At 42.1% G+C, this 20,607-nt stretch overlaps 1 long non-coding RNA gene across 1 annotated transcript; it reads left to right on the plus strand.

Moving 5' to 3' along the window:
* Nucleotides 1-673: 673 nt before the first annotated feature.
* LOC146180207 (uncharacterized) lies at nucleotides 674-7,932 on the plus strand. The gene is made up of 4 exons (XR_014700964.1): nucleotides 674-775; nucleotides 1,826-1,962; nucleotides 6,322-6,479; nucleotides 7,402-7,932. It is a non-coding gene; the product is annotated as an uncharacterized LOC146180207 (long non-coding RNA).
* The last annotated feature ends 12,675 nt before the right edge of the window (nucleotides 7,933-20,607 follow it).

Below are 20,607 nucleotides of genomic sequence, written 5' to 3' on the forward strand. Positions count from 1 at the left end.
CATTACAGGCATAAACACAGGCATAAACATTGCAGACATTACAGAGATGAACAGCAGCAAAAGCAAAAAAAGGAAAGAAAAGGAAAACAGATATGTGTTCACCGAATAACAGCGCAATTTCACGGTATTACCGCAGTAATGTCATCAATACAGCAAAAAGGATGGGTTTAAAGTTTCACAAAATATTCACAGAGCAAAGTTGTCTCCGAGTAACAGTAACGAAATCAGCAATCAGTTTTTCGTGTTTATTTAGCACAAATGTATGATGCTCTCAGTCTTGAGAGCTATTTCTTTTTCGCCTCTGCAAAGCTGCATGTGTGTGAGCGCGCGTGCGTGCAAATAACTCATGCGCAGGCACTCAATATGTGCGGCTCCGCATACGGTAAGAACTCAAGTTTTCATTAGAATGAAGGAAGCAAACACACGATCGCTGAAGTGGGCTCGCCACTCCGAGTCTCTGCGTCGCCTCGAATACCAGCCACCCCACAAAACCACCGGAAGAAAAAGAACGAAAGCACAAGATAGCGAACGTACAGAACTGACGCTCGCTCGGCGTTCCACTAATCCCGCCTTTCGTCTGAGCAGCGCGGCGCGACTAGAAAAAAAAGAAAGAAAGAAAGGAAGAAAGGAACTCTACAAAACACGTGATGCAGCTTCATGTGTCACGTGATTGCGCACCGAAGATCTGCAAAAACTCCCGTGACTGAGAGGCGGCGTTTGGCTGTTTGGCGACGTCGAGCGTGGAAAATAGTTCTTTCTGCCAGAAATCTTCAATGTAAGTTGACAAACTTTTTCATTCCTTTCTTATAAACGCTTTGCGCATACTGGCGGAAAATTTTGTGTTTCAGAAGTGAGCAGTTTTTACATTACAAGCGTTTACCCATTTTTTACTTTGCTGCATACTGCACGGCCAATGCTCTAGGAATATTTTTCATTGTTTAGCGTTTTTATCACCTAGTTAAGTTTTAAAAAGTGATCCTCGATTGTCCGCGGTCTCTTTCCGATCATTTTGCAACATAGTTCAGATCTTTAAGGCGTTTTTTTGCGGAGTTATTACTAATTCTTCAAAGGTAAACAACCGCTTGGCCTCGCAGCCATAACCGTCAAATTTCAAATATTGAGAGGGGCCTTGTACTGCGTAAAAGCTATGTAGACGTATAAAACCTGTCATTTTTAAATTCCATCAGATGTGTGCAGTCCATAAGCAACGACTTTCCGCGTAAAATTAGGTTTTTAAGCTTTCCTTTAGAGTAAGCACAGATGGGGGGGGGGGGGGATATATAATTTTATTTATAACAATTCGCAGACTTCAACGCAGTAATAGTTATATTTATATCCTTAGTAGGTCAGTACGTATTATTTTAGTACAGGCCCAGTGTTCTTTTTAACGGAGGCGTGGCAAGTTATGTGGGTCAAGCTAACAATTGGCTGTGAATTAAGCGATTAGAGCTTTCAAACTTAGTCTTCTGTTTTGTTTAATTTCTAAGAACCTTTAAGCTTCACAGAGAAACAGCATATTTTGAAAAGTGAATTTCAACTATGGAAGTTCTTCGTTTATTAATGTTTGACATTGCTGACAAGGGTCAGAATTGAAACAGATGATAGGAACGAGTTTTTTGGTAACTTATGGCATGTGACCTAGAGCTGTTAGGAATTCATTTTCTGAGACAGCTTTTCTTTAGGAGTGTAGGGAAAGTAATGGTATGTTATGGGTTTTGAGAAGCATGGATTTAATGAAGTCTTTCTTTTACTGCGTGTACGGCTTGTTTGGCAATAATGCTTGCAGTCCAGCTGATGCAATTGTATTGTCACACTGCTTTTGCAGCAGATTTCATCTGCCATCGAGGGAGTGCTGCCTGAATATGAAGCAGACAGCGTCATGAATCTGTTGAGGCAGTTTATTCTATCAGCCGTGGGTGCCCTGCCCTAAAGCATCCTTCCTGTAAAGGAGACATTGAATTGGTAGGTATCACATGCTGATGTTTTTTGCATTCATATGTTTGCTTTATAACTGTAAAATTTTTACTGGTTCATGCTTTGCATTTATTGTTTTCTTTTGAGAGTATAAAGGGCGGATGTGTAACAGGCTTCATTAAAGCAAAGCTTGAAACCAGCTCGGTGTTGTTATATGATTCTTGCTGTGTTTTTAGCGCAAGACTGACATGTTGGTGAATCTTGCTCATAGTCTGCACTAAAGAAAATTTTTCATGGCCTCTTCAGAGCTTTAAAACAGGAGATATACTTAGCTGTTTTATTGCAGTAGTACCTACTATTTCTAGTTGAGGCAAAATTGAGTAAACCTGTGTTTTAATAGCTCAGTGACAAACATGGTTTCATAATATAGCTGACTGCACTGTGCATATGTGTGCATGTTCATGCTGACATTGTTACTGTTTATTTAGACTGCTTCAGCATATGTACACATACAGTGATGTTTCACTTGAACAAAGTTCAAGGGACCTTAGGAAAAAGTTTGTTGAAATGAAAGTTCATTGGACTGAAATAAATGCGTGGAAGATTGTTTTCATTAGCTTCAAGAAATATTCAGTTCAGTCGTTCAGTCGTGTCCGACTCTTCGTGACACTATGGACCATGTCACGCCACGCTTTCCGGTCTCTCACTATCTTCCTAACATCACATAACTTCATCTGAAGTGCCTCGAGGATACCATCTAACCATCGCGTTCGCTGCCTAACCCTTCTCCAGCGATCCTCAACCTTTCCCAACATCAAATCTTTCTCCAGCAACTCCTCTCTTCTCATCAGATGACCAAAGTAGCTGAGCTTTAACTTTAGAATTTGACCCTCCAATGAGCAGTCAGGGTTTATGGTTGACAATATCAACTGATTTGATCTTCTGGCAGTCCAAGGAACTCTCAAGAGTCTTCGCCAGCACCGCAATTCAAACGCGTCAATTCTTCGGCGGTCAGCCTTTTTCACAGTCCAACTCTCGTATCCATACATCACAACTGGAAAGACCATAGCACGAGTTATACGGATCTTGGTTGGCAGACTAATGTCTCTGCTCTTTACTAGGCGGTCAAGGCTAACCATTGCTCTCTTTGCCAGAAGCAGGAGTCTCCTAATTTCATGGCTACAGGAGTCTCCTAATTTCATGGCTACAGTCTCCTTCCGAGGTAATCTTGGAGCCCAAGAAGAGAAAATCTGTCCGATTTTTAGGTTGTTCAAATCTTATCTGAGGCCATTTATTTGTCACTGCGCTGATTTGCTAGTGAAGAATGCGTAACCTTTTGCAGCACTTTTGAAAGGACTACAGTGGTTTTGAACTCGATTACTGTGTAAGCTCCTGAGAATCTTGCCTATCACAACGGCCTGCTGAGGAGACAAGGCTTTCATTTTCTCCAAGCAGATCATGGTTAACCAAAATGGACACATTTGCAATTCTTGGAGCCTGGTAGGGCCTGGTAGGGCTGAAGATCTGGCTTTGACTGGCTATGACTGTACAGCTAATTAAGCGTGCAGACAGCTATGGATTCATCTGGTTACAAGCTAGTTTAGACAGCCAATTCACTTTAAAGCTAAATAACGGCCACTTTTCTTCACGCGATAATGAAGAGTGGTTCTTAACATAAAAATATGTTACATAGAGTGCGGACTGTGCTTTTTTAAGCGCTCAGTATGACTTTGAAGACACAGGATAGCACCGCGGAAAATGTTCGTTGAACTGAAATGAGCAATAACTGAAGTTTGTTAAAATGAAGTGCGTTTGCATAGTGTTCAATAGAGCTTCAGTGGGGGGATTTAATAAAGTTCGTACAACTGAATACATCGTCGAAGTGACGTTCGTTCAAGTGGTATTCTGTTTTTCTGTGACTAAATGAGAACATTTACTTTGCTCAAAGCAACATATACACAAATATTTACTTTCTTGCTAGTCACCAAGATTTGCAATTAACTTCCGAACTCATTTTATTCACAACATAAATAAATGCATCGTTAACCCTAGAGCCAAATAGTTACTAGCAATAACAAAAGTAATATGTTGATATTTATCTGTTGGAGAACATTTTCTGTTTAATTGTTTTGTGTGTTTTTGAGTTCTGCAAACATGAGGGGGCTTGTTACAGAAGGGGTGGGCTGCAAGACGAAGGGAAGTATCAGTGTGGCGGCCCTTTTGTGTTTATCAAATAATAATGCATTCTAACATGTAAAACGAATGCCTTTACAACCTGCTAAAAATCTTTTTAAATTGCATGTTTGGGTTCTGCCTGGATAAACATAGATGGCAGAGAGAGATCTTTCTGCCATGGGGTGTGAACCGTATTTTGTGCAGAAAGCCAGAGGCTGTCGAACATGTGTTTATAGATTGTTGTGATTGGGTTTTTTGGGGGCAATACCCTACAGTGAACTTTGCTCAAAGATGTCCCTTTAAACCCCCATGGAATTTGGTTCTCAGGTGTTGAAAATTACAACAGTGTTCTGTAAGATATGATAAGGCTATTAAGCTTGCATAGCGCATGGAAGCGCCGAATGGCTGTTCGCCATGCTGATCTTTATTATCAGACCTATCCAAGAGTATAATGAGGGTTTTGTCCAACAGATGATGCTTTGAAAGCTCAGCCATGTGTACCTGTGTTTATCAATGTATTTGAAAAAGTGATCAGTTTGAATGCGATAATTAGAGGTATTGTATCTAAACTAGCTCTCGGCCAGCCTGTAGTGCTTGTGAAAAGGCAACAGTGACAAGAAGGGTGTTTAGCTAGAGCTTTTAAGGCTCTTAAATCTGTGCAGCTCTGCTTTAGTACATGCATTGTCTCCTGTACATGGCTAGTTAAATGATTTCTGTTCATTTTATTACAAAAAGTCATTCTAAATCTTTCGATAAGCTTGCTCACCTCTATTGTTTGTTTGCATTGTGTTCACGCATGCTATAGCTGGAAATGATGCAGTATTAGTTAAAAGTAAATAAATAAAAGGAGCAGCAACTACATTTCCTTCGTCTGCACATTTTTAAGAGAAACATACATGGGCTTATTAGATTTTAGTGTTATTTGCAACTGTGTTTGATAGTGAAAGATCTTCCTGTCATTGCATAGAAACCTTTCAGAAACTTCTGAAATAGTTTGATACCTGGTGATGTGGAGGTTGACTTCCCAGACAGTAATGTATTCATATAGTGCATACTGCACCAGCCAAAAGATGAGACACAGCAAAGAGGAGGACAGGACAAGGCTGGACTATCAACTGAATGTTATTGATAAGAAGAAAACAACGAAGACTCCTTCCGAAAAGCTCGCGCACAACCCAACCAGTGGAATGGCAGGAAATTGGGAAGAAGATGATGAAGAAAATTGAAAGCCAATTCCAAGTCAAGGCCTAACTAACGACTTTCCTAATAGATGAAATTCCTTACAATGAAGGCTAACCGACGCCTTAGCCACACATTAGTCCTCGGCTTTAGCAATGTAAAATGCTTCAACCAACTCTGCAGAGTTGATTACCATTGCTGTAAACTACACCCGTATTATTGAAGTCAGGTGCACAAAGGGACGGGTCATGCTCCGACTTGCACTCTCGGGATTGCACATGTAGCGCAAGATTAGAACTCGCCATGTGCAATCCCGAGAGTGTAAGTCGGAGCATGACCCGTCCCTTTGTGCGCCTGACTTCAATAATACGGGTGTAGTTTACAGCACTGGTAATCAACTCTGCAGAGAGTTCGTTGAAGCATTTTACATTGCTAAAGCCGAGGACAAGTGTGTGGCTAAAGCGTCTGTTAGCCTTCATTGTTAATTGTTGCGTCTGTTAACTTCATCTATTAGAAAAGTCGTTAGTTAGGCCTTGACTTGGAATTGGCTTTGAATTTTCTTCTTCATCTTCTTCCCAATTTCCTGCCATTCCACCGGTTGGGTTGTGCGCGAGCTTTTCGGAAGGAGTCTTCGTTGTTTTCTTCTTATCAATAACATTCAGTTGATAGTCCAGCCTTGTCCTGTCCTCCGCTTTGCTGTGTCTCGTCTTTTGGCTGGTGCAGTATGAACCCATACCAACGTGCCCAGTCGTCAACCTTGTTGTATTCCTATAGTACCGTATGCATGCACAATAGATAAACGTAACCCCTTGCATATATCCCTGAACCTTCCACTCTAGAAGAGAATTTTGTGCACAAGCATTTTACTGTAGTTTGCCTCTGTGGAGCATTGTATTTCTAATTCTGTGCTTCTCTTTTTATGCTGTTACTCAGCAACATATAAAGTATTCCTTGTTTGTTTCTGTTACTTGTGCATTTGACTTTTCCTTTTTTTATTATTCGAAATAACTTTCTTCCTGCTGTTCTGACTTGTGTTTTCGTATGCATATGCAGTCCTCTTGATGCTTCATTGAGCCATATCTGGAGACTCCCTGTTGCCGTGGTCTGTGCCGACAAGTAAAAACTAGGCAACCTGACTTCCGGGACAAGTAGCAGTGGGACGTAGCTGCATGGTTTCTTCAGCATCCATGTGGATTTCTTATAAAAGACAGGTATTTCTCCTATATTTGACTTTCATATGTGATCAAGATTTTGCCTTGGTGACAAGCTCTTGAAGCAAAGGATGGACATTTATGGCACTTTCTTAATTTCTTACTTTCGGGAATACACTATTACGACGTATTAACTGCATATGTATCAAAATTATGTGTGACTGCATATTCCAGCAGTAAGCTGCATGATTTTTTAAGGATGAAATAATTTAGCTCCTATTGTCGGTAGTCTACTATTGACGAGCCAAAGCAGGCAATATTAGGTACCAAAAAGTGATTATGTGGGGTCGGTTGGGTTTTAATGAGACAAGCTGTCCACGTTTTAAGCCTTTGTACAGGGCCAACGTGTCTCCCTGAATGTGTCTGGGACACATGGAAGTCTTGTATCCTCAAAAGGACCTTGTCTAAATTTAAATAAAAGTAGCGCCAACCTATTTTGAGTACGACCAGTTCAGCAGTAAGCTCAAAATTGAAGCAAAAAGGCATTCATGTCCTGTGCGATGTCAGTGCACGTTAAAGAGCCCCAACTCGTCAAACGCTCTGAAGTCCTCCCCTACAGCATCTCTCATAGCCTGGGTTGCTTTGGGATGTTAAACCACATAAACCAAGCCAGTCATTTTTTACCACCCCATCTGACTTGTCTTTCCACGTATCTTCAAAAGATAGTGCCTACATAAGACTTGCCACTAATCCTGAGATTACCTAGATTATTATGTATTTATGTATTTTATGATTATGTAATTATGTAATTTTCCTCAGTGGAGCATTGCGTTTTCAATTCTGGGCTTTTCATGCTGTCACTCAGCAACCATATGAAATACTCCTCCTATGCTTCTTATACTTGTGCATTTCACTTTTCCTTTATTATTCAAAAAATCTTTCTTCCTGCTGTTCTGACTAGTGTTCTCATATGTACATGCAGTCCTCTTGTTGCTTCATTCGACCATATCTGGAGACACCCTGTTGCCGTGGTCTGTGCCGACAAGTAACAAGGCAACCTGACTTCCTGGACAAGTAGCAGTGGGACGTAGCAGCATCCATGTGGACTTCTTACAAAAGAAAGGTATTCTAAATTTTGCTTTCATATGTGATAAAGATTTTACCTTGGTGACAAGCTCTTGAAAGGAAAAGATGGGCATGAGTGGCACTTTCTTATTTTCTTACTCTCTGGGAATACACTATTGAGACTTGTTACCTGCATATGTAGCAAAAAGTATGTGTGACTGCATATTGTAGGCTAACTATAATATACTTCATCATTCCCTATTATCGCTCTTGTATTCCCCTAGGTGCTTGGTGTAGCTGGTCTCCTTCAGTAATTACTTATGTGTGTGTGTCATCTGCTATGGCAAACATAGCCATCACTCAGGAAAAATGGGAGCAAGCAGGCATAGTGGCATCACTTGCTGGTAGCATGCACCAAAATGTATGTATACATACTGATACGTTGCCGCTCAACATGTGTATTTGCTTGATGTAGCGAATGGCAGAGGAGAGAGCTTATCTGATGACCAAGCATACTGGCGTGTAAATTTCACTCCTTTGTTTCCTGGGCCCCTATTGTGATAAACTTATGTCGAATGATATAGAGGATCAAAAGGAATACAAGTAACACAGCAATAGTCTCTATCTCCTGAGGGTGTTTTGCAGGTACTAGTTTGTACAGAAAGTGGTTGGAAACCAGTTAGCATATTTTGAGGAAAAACAGGCATCTGAGTGAAGAGAGATGTGTGTGATGCTAGCACAAAGCGTGCGAAATTGGCAGAAAAATTTTGAGCATGTATATTTCTTTTCTAGGTGACACCATGATAAATTTTGATATGGCTGGTACATCAAACACACAATGTCGTTGCCGTCGGAAACCAAGTGTTTATGTGTCAAGGGTTTGTGCAATAAATGAAGGTATGTATTTGCATCTGTTTCTTTCGCCACTCTCACTTTTCACGAAATATTACATGCATGTGAATAGTGAGTAAAATACACGTTATTATTGGACACTTGAAATATAGTTAGCATAACACAAGGTGTTAATACTTTGTATGAACACGATTCTTTAAAATAACGGTGGCCAATTATCGGAACACAGTCGTTACAGTGTCCATATACGCTATCAATAGGCTAATCATAGGAGGTATGAATACGTTCTATGTAAATACATTATATTCAATCACGGTGGCCAGTTGTCGGAAGGGAGATCATACATAGATCATACGTGTTCTAAAGACTTTCTTTTGATGGTCGATAGCTTCTATGATCATATTGTCTAAAGACATCGCATAAAGTGATCATAGACATTTTTGTAAGGGTCCGCCCTCCTTCATTCCACGAAGAAAATAATGTTTTATTAATATTGCTATACCACTTCCCAGGAAAGCATCAGACTGCACCAGTTCAACTCGTTTTATCCCACTTAGTGTGTCACACAGGTGATGCCGAGAGGTGGCGCCGCAATACGTATTCGCGCTAGGATGCTTCGATGTAACGCGCCGCCGTACAGGGTGGAGACACCGCTTTCGACGGCGCCATGTTGGGGCAAGTTGAGATACGGCGGGCTATGGAGCGTCGGCCCGATTTTTTGTTCAGCACGCGCTTGCGCTAGCAGGCTCAGCTGTGTACCGTTTTTACACACATACTCGCAATATTGAGCGCTTTTATGCTCGAAAAAAAAATGTGAAAGCAACTACTGCTTGCTAGCATGCGTAGTTCTAAGAGGAAATGATCAAATTGCAGATGGTAAGCATTTACTCTTTCGCCGTCTCGGGTGTTCAAATGAGATTATTTGGACGACTGGCTGTTTTATAAAGCAATGCATTTTGTACTGCCGGACATGAATGAGTTATGAGGGGCATAACATGCAGTTGCGTCCATTGCTATAGATCAACAACCATGTGTACGTTTCAGGGAGCCGTATATCGAAAATTATTTGTATTGAAATGGCGCATCGTAAACCGTATAAAAGACATAGCAAAAACAAACGATGCGTAAATCAACCTTTGACACGTGTCGCATGCTGATGCACACGTCATTTTATTCCAAAACAATCCTCATTAAGACTTTGATGCTGATTTTGGATGCACGCCTAGGAGACATCTTTTAATCAAAGTTGGCGCCAGCTTCAGTTTTGCTGCCCTACCCATCATTCGATTTTTCTGGCTGACTTAGCCAACTCAAGTAAATGCGCAAGCGCATCGTACCAAACCGCTGTAACAGTCTGTTCATAAGCTTTGGGTATTCCGCGCAAACAACCACTGGAATCGGAACGGTTTGTTCGATAAGGCATTTACTGCATTTTACTGGACTCTTCAAATGGAAGATATCGTTTTGTTCCGATAAATTTTTACACGCAATCATACAATTTCGGGACATCAGTTGGCTTGAGGAGCCGCCGTCCATACACTGTTTGCCCTCGAACTGGCGCTGAAATGAAATAGGCGACGAAACAGTCATTTTGCGTCTTTTGTAGTGTGCACGCAAATCAATGAAATAATAAAAACATTATGGAAGCAATGCGATATTTACATGTACGATCGCAAAATTTTTCCATGGATGCCAAACAAGCGACAGCACTAATTCGGGTGTGAGGCGGTCAAATTTAGCTTCACCTGAATTTGGCTTAACCTCAGACGAGTAGCTGCGGGACAACAGGGTGTGAACATTGCCTCGCGATGCGTAATTAATTATACAGGGAAGGAAAAGCTGCATTCGGGATGAACTTTTGTACTGCGCAAGCACCTTGCTTCCTCACGACCGCTTTCACAAGATGATGCCGCTACACCTTCCAGCTCACGAGACCATGTTTCTTTGAGACTTGTCGAGCTGCCAATTACTTGCTTAAAACGACTCAATTTTCATGAGAACCCAAATTTTTATATTATTGCGAATCTCAAAAACCTCGCGAAAAACTGCTCCTGTGTATAATTTTAAAAAACAATGCTTCAGAAGACCTGTTATCTCTGTTTCGCGAAATGTGCTAGCGATAAGCCCACTTGCCAAATTCGAGCGCGGCCAACTCACGGGGTGTTTTTTTTTCGCGATCAAAATAATTGTTACAAACTGCGTTTCACTTCCTACTCTGTCGCGAGGTGACATGCCATCCGTCGCTCTCCATCGTATAATTTCCCGAGAAGGAGAGAGGGAATGTAATCTGTGTGAATCTGAAGCCTCGGTGGTTGCCACCAGCTTTCAAGGTCGAGTGTAAAGGGGAGCGATCGAAAGGGCGCAATGGTGCATTCCTTTGACAAATATCAGGCTCGACCTTCTCCACATGTTCTTGGTGCGGCTATGAACACAGAAAGGTAGATCCTCAACAACAGATATTATTGTGCGACACTACGCGAATGATACTAAAGTCGAGTGTCACTCACTGAAAGGTACACTAAATTTTCCCGAGTGACTACAGCATAGCAGACGCAATTGTCCATATATTTAGCTTATAAGCCCTCACGTATACGCTGAAAATTCAAAATTTACACTTACAATGCTAGATGCGGAAGCCAAAAACAGCACAAAGCTCGTGATTACAAGCAGATGGGTGAAGCGGCGTGATATAATGTCATTCCAAACAGAAGTGGGTAACTGCGTTAGACGAGTACAAAAATAGCTTTTAAAACGCTTTCGTATATTTATTTATTTATTTATTTATTTATTTATTTATTACAAGTTCCTGCAGCGCCCGAAGGCATTATTGCAGGGGGAGGAGATGACAAGTAATCTTGCTGGGAACGCCAGTGATAAAATACATAATAATGAAGAAAATAACACGACACAAGTGATAATGCAAAATGAAAAACATGCATCTAAAGGGGGCAACTGCGCGACGAACAAAGTGATGAAAACACTCAAAAACAAAGTAATGAAGGAAACACACGCAAGAGAACTGGGCGCCACGTCACACATCCGATAAAAAAGCCCGAAATAAATTTTCAGTGCAACACTCAGTGATGCCAGCTGGCAGCCGGTTCCACTCATTGATCGTCAGTGCAAAAAACGAGGTTTTATACACATCTGTCCGGCATTTTATTTCGCGGATCTTCCACTGATGATCAAGTCGTCTAGACAAAAAGTGAGGTTGAAGCAGGTACCGGTCTTTGTCAATGCTGAACTTTCCAAAATAAATGCGATACGTGATCTGCAGTCTGAAATGTTTTCTGCGCTGAGCTAAAGATTCCCAACCAAGATGATGTTTAATAGACGTGACACTAGATGAAAAATTATAATTGCTAGACACAAATCTGGCAGCATTATTTTGGACGCGCTCGAGCATGTCTGATAAGTAAATAAACTGAGGATCCCATGCAGGGCATGCATATTCAAGAATTGGCCTTATGTAAGTGAAATACAGGAGCTGCTTGACATTTGACTGCGCTTTGCTGAAATTACGCTTTAAAAAATTATACATTCTGCAGGCTTTCGATGTAATATGCTCAACTTGTCTCGTCCACGTAAGGTTAGAGGTGAAATATACGCCGAGATACTTATATTCAGAAACTTTTTGCAGGGGAACATTATTTATTGAGTAGCAGGTCGGTAGAGGGGAACGCTTACGAGTGAACGAGACAAGTTTGCATTTTGAAATGTTCAAAGACATTTGCCATTTTGAGCACCAGTACTGGATAAAATTTAAGTCTCGCTGAAGTTTTAATGCGTCAGAAGAACTTTCCACAACATGGTAAAGCACACAGTCGTCAGCATATAGCCGAACTTGGCAGGTGAGCTCAAGAACAATATCAATAATAAAAATGAGAAAAAGAAGGGGTCCAAGGACAGACCCCTGGGGCACACCTGAGGAGACGTTTACGGAATCGGAGTGACAACCGTTAATTACAACACGCTGTATGCGGTCCTGGAGATATGAATGAAGCCAGTCGAGGATATTGGGATGCAGACCAAGACAACGTAACTTATGTAATAATAGCACATGAGGTACAGAATCAAAGGCTTTTTTAAAATCCAGAAATACACAATCAATTTGATATCCGTGGTCAAAAGAGGAAAACAGATCATTACTGAACTCAAGTAACTGGGTAGTACAGGAAAAACCCATTCTAGAGCCATGCTGAACTGGCGTAAAGAAGTCATGAGAGTCAAGGTGTTTCATGACTGCACTGTAAATTATATGTTCCAATGTTTTACAACACACGCTAGTCAGAGAAATGGGTCGGTAATTAACAACAGACATTTTCGAACCGCTTTTATGCCCTGGGACAACATTAGCATATTTCCAGTCATTTGGCAAACATGCCGAGTTAAGTGATGATTGGAACAAGGTGACTAAATAATGAGCAATTTCGTTCGCACATGATTTTAAAACAAAGGTAGGTACACCATCAGGGCCGCTGGCGGAGGCGGTCCTGATGTTATTAAGCAGTTTTAAAACACCCTGGTAAGTAAAAACAATTTCAGGCATGGTTTCGGTAATAGATTCACGAGTGTTCGGAAGTTCACCGATGTACGCTGGCGCAAAGGCAGACTGAAAATATGCATTAAAGCGGCAGGCTTTATCACCATTAGTACTAACAAGGTCACCATCGACGTCTAAGTTTGGGATTCCGACTGGTTCGCGTCCGTTGTGTTTCAGAAACGTCCACAATTCCTTGGGATTACTACGCAGTTTAGAACCCAGATTATTAAAGAAGTTATCCTTATGAGCTTTAATTTCAGTTTTTAGTGTGCTGCCAAGGGCCCGAATTGGCTGCAATACAGCAGGGCAACGATTCTTTTTATACGATTGAAGAAGGCGATGTTTTTTCCTGACAAGCCGTCTGATTTGTCGCGTGATCCGTGGTTTGTCGCGGCGCCGCTTACCAGAAAGAAGTTTTGTTGGGATGTATTTATCAATTAGGCTGCCCAATTTATTTTTTAGTACCTCCCAGAGTGTAATGCAGTCTAAACTCTGACTTAGAGTAATAAAATTGGGAAGGAAGGAAGCAAGTTCGTTATTCATTGATGTATAATCGCCCCTGGTAAAAACAAAGACTTTCCTAGGGAGACCTTTTGGAATTAAATAAGGAAAATGCCAAACATTAGCAACAACACAACTGTGATCACTTATTCCTGGTATGATAACAGTGCCGCGCACTACCGATGGTCGGTTACAGAAGAGTAAATCTAACACCGAAGATGAGTGCTGAGTTTCCCGAGTAGGCTCAGTGACGTACTGATATAGATCATTAGTAGTAATTAATTCACAAAAAGCCAAAGACAATGAAGATTGATTCGTACGAAGAGGTTTGTAGTCAACCCATTTGAAATCAGGCATATTGAAATCCCCGCCAAACAGAAAGTCATTTTTTAAGCCGAGCAAGAAATCAGACAGTGACCTGAAAATGTCAGGGTTGGTAGCGGAAGGGGGACGGTAGACGGAACCAATAGTCAGGTCCCTTCCATTGCTTAGGCGTAGGTTACACCCCACTGATTCACAGCCAACTAGGGGCGCTGTTATTGCTGAAGAGCGAAAGCATTCCTCAACTAGCAGAAATACCCCTCCACCATGCAAGTGTCGGTCTCGACGATACACGTTATAACCAGTTGGGAAAACTTCCGGGCTCAGAACGGAATCATCCAGCCACGATTCAGTGCCAATTATAACATGAGGCTTAACGGAGGAAACATGGGCTGCAAATTCATCAGTTTTATTTTTTATACTCCTGCAATTCACGATGAGAATTGTCAATTCAAAATTTGATGATGCCGAAGGCGTAGAATGAAGATCAGGCCCATGCTGGTGAGCGGGCAGTTGCCTCCCTTTTTGCTATTCCCTAAGCTCAACAACTCGGTCATGTTCACAATCATAGACAAAGCACTTTTTATTTACGAAAAGCTTATCAAATCGCAACTTCGAAGGAAAAGCCTGATCACGAGCGTATTGTGAAAGCTTGAAACTGCCTTTCTAACCGCAGGCGTGAAGTCTTCGCGCAAGGCGAACTTAGTATCCTTGAGCCTAAAACCACATAAGATATTGTCCTTGACCTTATAACTGCAAAATTTAACGACAATAGGTCGGGTTTTGCCTTCAACAAGCGACCTATTCGGTGAGCCCTTTCGATACTTTCAGAAGGAACATCTTGGAGAAGAAAAGAGGAAAAGAAAGCGCGCACATTTTTTTCAGATTCAGACCAACTCTCTGTTGCGGAATCTTTTAGACCTAGAATAAGCAGGTTATTTCTGCGGGACCTATTGGTTACATCTTCAAAACAAGCCTTAAGATGCGCAATATCGCTGGATAAGGTGTCAACACAGGGTAATGCATTCGGAGTAGGAGCATTTGCTGTCTGCCGTAAGGAATGCAAGTCGGTCTCTAGTGCAGAGACACTTGCATTCTTGCAGACGACACGCAGACGACACTTGCAGACGACACGCGCACATACGCAAGCGCTTGTGTGTGTTTGTCATCTTTCTAGTGGTCTGTGTCTGCGCTAGACCTTTTTACACAATCGAAATGCACCTATTCGCTCAAAAGAAATTTTATGGATGCATAAAAGCAGCACAGGTATTGTGGCTTACTTCGCAGATCTTCGCGTTGCCATTCGCCGTCCAGTCTTCACGCTTCACTTTCGCGTCCCATACATTTCTCCGTCTCTTATCCCATGGAAAACGAAAACATCTGGCTCCTTTTTTTTTTCTTTTTTTGCTGGGCCAGCACACAATGGAACACAACAGCCTGGCATGCTAGTTTTCGCGACTGAACACAGTTCAACCGCCCAGCACCCAGCGCACAGCTCAACCGCTTCTGACACCCCGCAGGAACAGCACGAAGCGACTTGCCCTAAGATGGCGAGCGCGGAGAAAGCGGCGGCGCGGGGCATGCAAAAGGGTGTCACTACCCTGTACGGCGGCGCTGGTATCGAGGCACCCTATATTCGCGCCCATTAGCGCCGCTGCAGGCTCGCCTTGCAGAAAACATGCAGTCCACTGCAAGAAAACGATGAGTGCCTCACATGAGCCTCAGCGATTCTACTTGTAATCGAAGGTTTTACGACGAGCGAGGAAGTTTGCTCCTATCGTCACCGTGGGTTCCTTGCTTCTTTGCTGGGGCAAGTCCGCCCAGCAAAGAGATCATTTAAGAGCCACTACGCCTGTCTGTTATTTAGTGCCCACAACACTGTCACCCCCACCACGTCACTGTGTGAAAGCCAGCAGTTTTGCCGAAAATATTTATTTGACCAAACTTTGCCGTAAAGGAAATTTTAATGCACTGCTTAGTTTCTCTATGTTTCGGCAATATTGAAATAATATTGAGTCTTTTAGCAGCCGCGTTTGCTTTCTGTGGTCATGAAGTCTCCCGACTGCTTGGCAAACCATGTCATGAATTTTTTTTTGTGTACACATTTTTATAAGCGAGTAGTTTGCTCTCGAGATGTTTCTTTAGGGGAACAAAATAGTGTGAATCGCTGGACAGCAGGGGCGCTATTATCACAAATTCACTATTTTGTTCAAATTGTGAAGTACGGGTTAACTGCGCAGCAGGGTGGTAGGAGGTTACATAGTACAGAATCCTGTGAAGCAGTTTGACGACAAAGCAAAAAGCGACAGAAAAAAGCGCCGTCGTCTGCTACTAGATATTAGCACCAAGTATAGAATACGCCCATTCTCCATGAACCGAGCTGCAGCGGTGCATTTGGCGATGCGGATGCCTCCAGCTGCAACGAGAGTGAGTGAACTTTGTTGCGGCGTTGTGCATTATGATATACATGCGGTCGGACATTCTGCAGCAGCTACACGGACGGATAGGCGGGGCGAGTTTACGAGACACGGGCAGCGTTAAACATGCAGAGCAAGAACAATACCAGGATATTCGAAGTGGCTTGACGCAGAAAAGGAGCATAAAGTGGCGTTGCTTTTACTAGCGCCGATGACACTTCACATTTCAATTATGAAAGCAACATTTGAATGCAGGAAAAAGTTGTTTTAAAAAAGCAAACTAAAAAAGTAAATTAACAACATTATGTGATTAGAACGTATCCTCAAAACGCGCGGCGGCATACTTATTTCTGTTTTGTCAACCATACGCGAAGGGTGTGAACCTGGAAGAATACCTGAGTACATCTTTACATGATCACATGTGAAAATCAAACATATGCCATTTAGGTTGCACACAATTGCGTTATAAAATATACGAGGATGTCAGTAATTTGGCTTGCTTTTTTATTGTGGGAAGGCCCTTAATCTTATGAACATTGAAGTCAATGCATAGTGCCAACCAAGACAAAGAAGCTACCATTCACGTTTGACGCAAATGCAGGTCATTATGAGATGCAGTAAAATTTGCTCTTGTACGCTCTGAGACAGCCTGCCTACCCTGCGCGTCACGTAAGCATCATGGGGAAGTCACAGCCCTGCAGCTACTCCATGAAAACTCTTATTCACCTACTATACAACCAGCAACGCCTTTCAATGCGTGATCAAATGCAGTACAACACTGTTCTTCGTAATAAAGCAAGCTTTATTGCCGGGATCTCAGGAAAGCTGATGTCGGCGGCAGAACAATGCCTTCACCTCCTATTCTACATTAAGAAAAAAATGCACATAGAGCTAGAATGATGGTGTATGGCACGGTACTACTATATTGTGACAATTGCTGTGAGACAGGAGATTGTATTTGCATAATGAAAGTAATTTCTTTTAATGTACGATTACTCATCAACTAGCACATGTAGCACAATGCTTGAGCATGTGTCTTGAACCAAACATCTCAGATGATCATGCACATAGTGTTTTTAGATATAGCTAAGGGGCACCAATAGTGAGATCAGATAGAAATAAACCGACCTAACCTAAGACCACCACAAATATTAAAAAGTCATTCTATTTACTTCCATTTTTTTCAAGGCTTTGAAGAACTTTACAAAGGGAAGTGAGGTAATAGGGCTAGTTCGGCAACCGTTACTTTCAATTTAATGCAGTCAGGTTGCAGTGATGGAGGCAGTATCATAGGAAAAGCACGAGTAAACACAATAATACAAAACAAAAACAAAAAAGGAAAGATATTCAAGGATTATAAGGTTCACTACACAACTTTAGGGAAGCAGGAATGGAGACATAAATACAAACTTGCCAAAGGTGCTACTGGGTCAGAAGTCTTGGCAGGCAGACAACTCTAGTGCCACACTGTCATTACTCACGCAATTAACGATCAGTTCAGAGAAAGCGTATATTGAGAGGCCAGCACTTAAACAAGGACTTTTTGACGGGTTACATGATCTTGATTTTTATAGCGCCAAAGAAACACCACAGAAAGAAAGACAAAAAAGAACACAAGTGCAACTTCCAACTTTAATGACCAGAAAAGGAACCCAGGCACTCTCTTTATAATCTCTGGTCGGCACGAATGTGCGATAAACACCACACTAAATCAGAAAACCAAAAAGAAAAAAAAAGAAAAAAAGAGAAAACGAGAAAAAAGTAAAGAAGAAGAAAAAAAACACTAGGCGCGTTGAACCAGTTCAATCATGGCAAAGCACATAGGTAACAGGCAGGTCGCATGGATAAAGACAAGATAATGACAAAGGCGGGCAACCACAAGAGCTTAAAAATCAAAGAAGACATGAGAGAGAAGTCAAAGATAAAAGCAAAAAATTCAAAAGAGTGACGGCAGCGCGTAAAAGGCGCCTAAAATCATTGAAAAAAAAAACGTAGAAAAAAACCAGTGAAAAGAACTACACATATCCTTCCAAAACGGAGAGTTCGTTTTTAGAAAGGAGTATAGAAGGCGTGCTAAAGCACTTGTATTTTCTTCGATGAATGTAAAAAGCCTCTATAACTTCTCTTCCGGTCTTGTCCTGTGCCTTGGCTAGAAACCTAGTTTCCTGAAACTTGGAACGCCAATTTTCACAACGGCTACAATGTACAGCAAGGTTACCTCCTGTCTTGTTCTTTATAGTCACATTGTGCCTTCAATCCCGCTCATTGAAACATTTCCCAGTCTGTCCCACATAAACCTTGCCGCAGGTGAACGAAATCTCGTACACCACCTTGGCGGTGCACTGGGTGAACTTGTTTTGATGCTTTACAGTACAGGCCACTTTGACACGCTTTCCTGACACCATCGGGCAAATACTTGCCAACTTGCAGGGAGCTGAAAAGATTAGCTGGACACCGTGCCTGGAAGCCACATTTTTCAAATTGTGCGAGAGACCGTGCAGATAAGGAATAACCTGCACAGGTTTCTTTTCGGCCTCTCGTTTGTTGCCTGGCTTCTTGATTCTTTGAAGAATGCTTTCGGAAACGCTGGTGACCAGACGCACAGGGTAGCCTGCAGAACGATTTTTCCAGTCAGATACTGGAAGCTTTCATCCATCTTGTGCGGGAAAGATTTATCTAGGGCAGATCGTAAGTAAAGTCAAACTATGCCACGCTTTACTATCTTTGAGTGGGAGCTATCATAAGCTAAAAGAGCTCATTAAAGTTGGAAGTTGCGCTTCTTTTGTGTCTTCTTCCTGTGGTGTTTCTTCAGCCCTATAAAAATCAAGAGCACTTAAACAAATGGCAAGGAAACCAGTACAAGAGCAATCACGCCATGAAACACCGCTTATCTAAACAACGGCCAGAACATATAAAGTCTGACGTTTAAGACAGCCCTTGGTGATCTCGCTCCCTTTCGCCGCGACGGTCCTTGCACAACTACCACACAGGATCAATCCTCAGGTTGTCGCACTCACGAACTGTACAGACAGATAATTCGAAAGTGTCGGAGTGCTTCCGCAAATGCAGATCTTAGGAAGCTGAACTGCTTGAGCTAGCCACTTAAGGGGGAGGCAGCTGAAGACCTTTGCTGCACTTTGCAACAACCGTGCTGATTGATGATTTTTCTATGTGAAAGGAGCGTTTGCAGTAGGAGGAAAGCTAGTTGCTCGTGCGGCTGTAAATTTTCGCCTTAATCGCTAATCTTCAGAATGGTTGCGCCGCTGAAAATTAGTCTTTTGACGCTGTTTCTGCGCCTCCTGCAATTGCAAAAAGATGTCTCAGATTATTTCACCACCGAGAGTAAGTTCTACCAAACTGCGGTGAGGTAGCAGCCGCCTATACTCTGCGTCATATTCGCCGGTATGTTTTACGCGGGCTTCTCGACGCGTTCCCAAACATGGCGCTCCAACTTTCTCATTTACGGCAATGACAACGCATCCTTTGTGTTATGAAACGTAATACTGACATCATCGATGTTGTTTATTTATGAAGTAATTCCCTCTACGCAATGGTAGCCAATCAGGATTCAGGAAGCGCCCCTTAACATTATGCAGTTCGTTTCATCCCATTCATAATGCAAGCTAAATTGCTTTTCTCTTTAAAATTTATGCCTTCTTTTCCCCTCTTCGATTACTTCTATTTACCATCCAGGCCAACGTTACTAGATTACCTGCAGTTTGTGCAAACTCTGCTTGGACTCCGCGGCAAAACGCGGCCCCCTTCCATTCCCGTTCAAGAAGTGGCGCTTTCTGCGCAGTTAGTCCGGTCGCACAATCGTTGCAAAGCCTGCGCTGCCTGCGCTCTGCGTTTCACAAAAATTTACGCTCACTATTCCGCTTCAGGGGCGATATTTCCTAGAGACTGCAGAAGCATTACATTTTAGTGTGCAAACAAAGCGGCATTGAGAAAGCGAGAACTGCCGCATGCGACCGAGATGCGGTTGAGATTCCTGAGTTGCTACACGGAGGCATTTTTCATACAGCTTTGAAGACGAATCCGGATCGCGTTCCTTGATAGTGTATCGGGCGTTGTTTTTAATGCATTTCTGCCCAAAATTACTGTCAGCGGCGAGCCAGCAACAGCAGTAATCGCATATTTCGCTGGAATTCTAAACCAAGGAACGACTGGTTTAATTGTTGCAGAACATTCAATTGTTATAATTTTTTTTAACTGCAAGATACATGTTTAGTACTACAAAGCTCGCTTTTTTCGATGTAAAATGTCGATGAATGATGGGGATAGCAAACGTACGTTATACTGAAAACAATTTACTGAATTGATGAAAAACAATTACCGACGATTACGTTACTTGCTAATGCGAAATTTGAGCGCAGCAAATAAGCTGTTTCACCTTTTCGATAGATTGAGGCAAAGAAATCGAGCAACACATGTATGCGCTATCACAGAATTTTTTAGAGCGCGCGAAGAAAGGAATTAAGTTCGAGCC

Source organism: Amblyomma maculatum, chromosome 9 (genome assembly GCF_055883805.1).
Source record: "Amblyomma maculatum isolate TAMU_Amacu chromosome 9, ASM5588380v1, whole genome shotgun sequence".
NCBI classification, from domain to species: Eukaryota; Metazoa; Arthropoda; class Arachnida; order Ixodida; family Ixodidae; genus Amblyomma; species Amblyomma maculatum.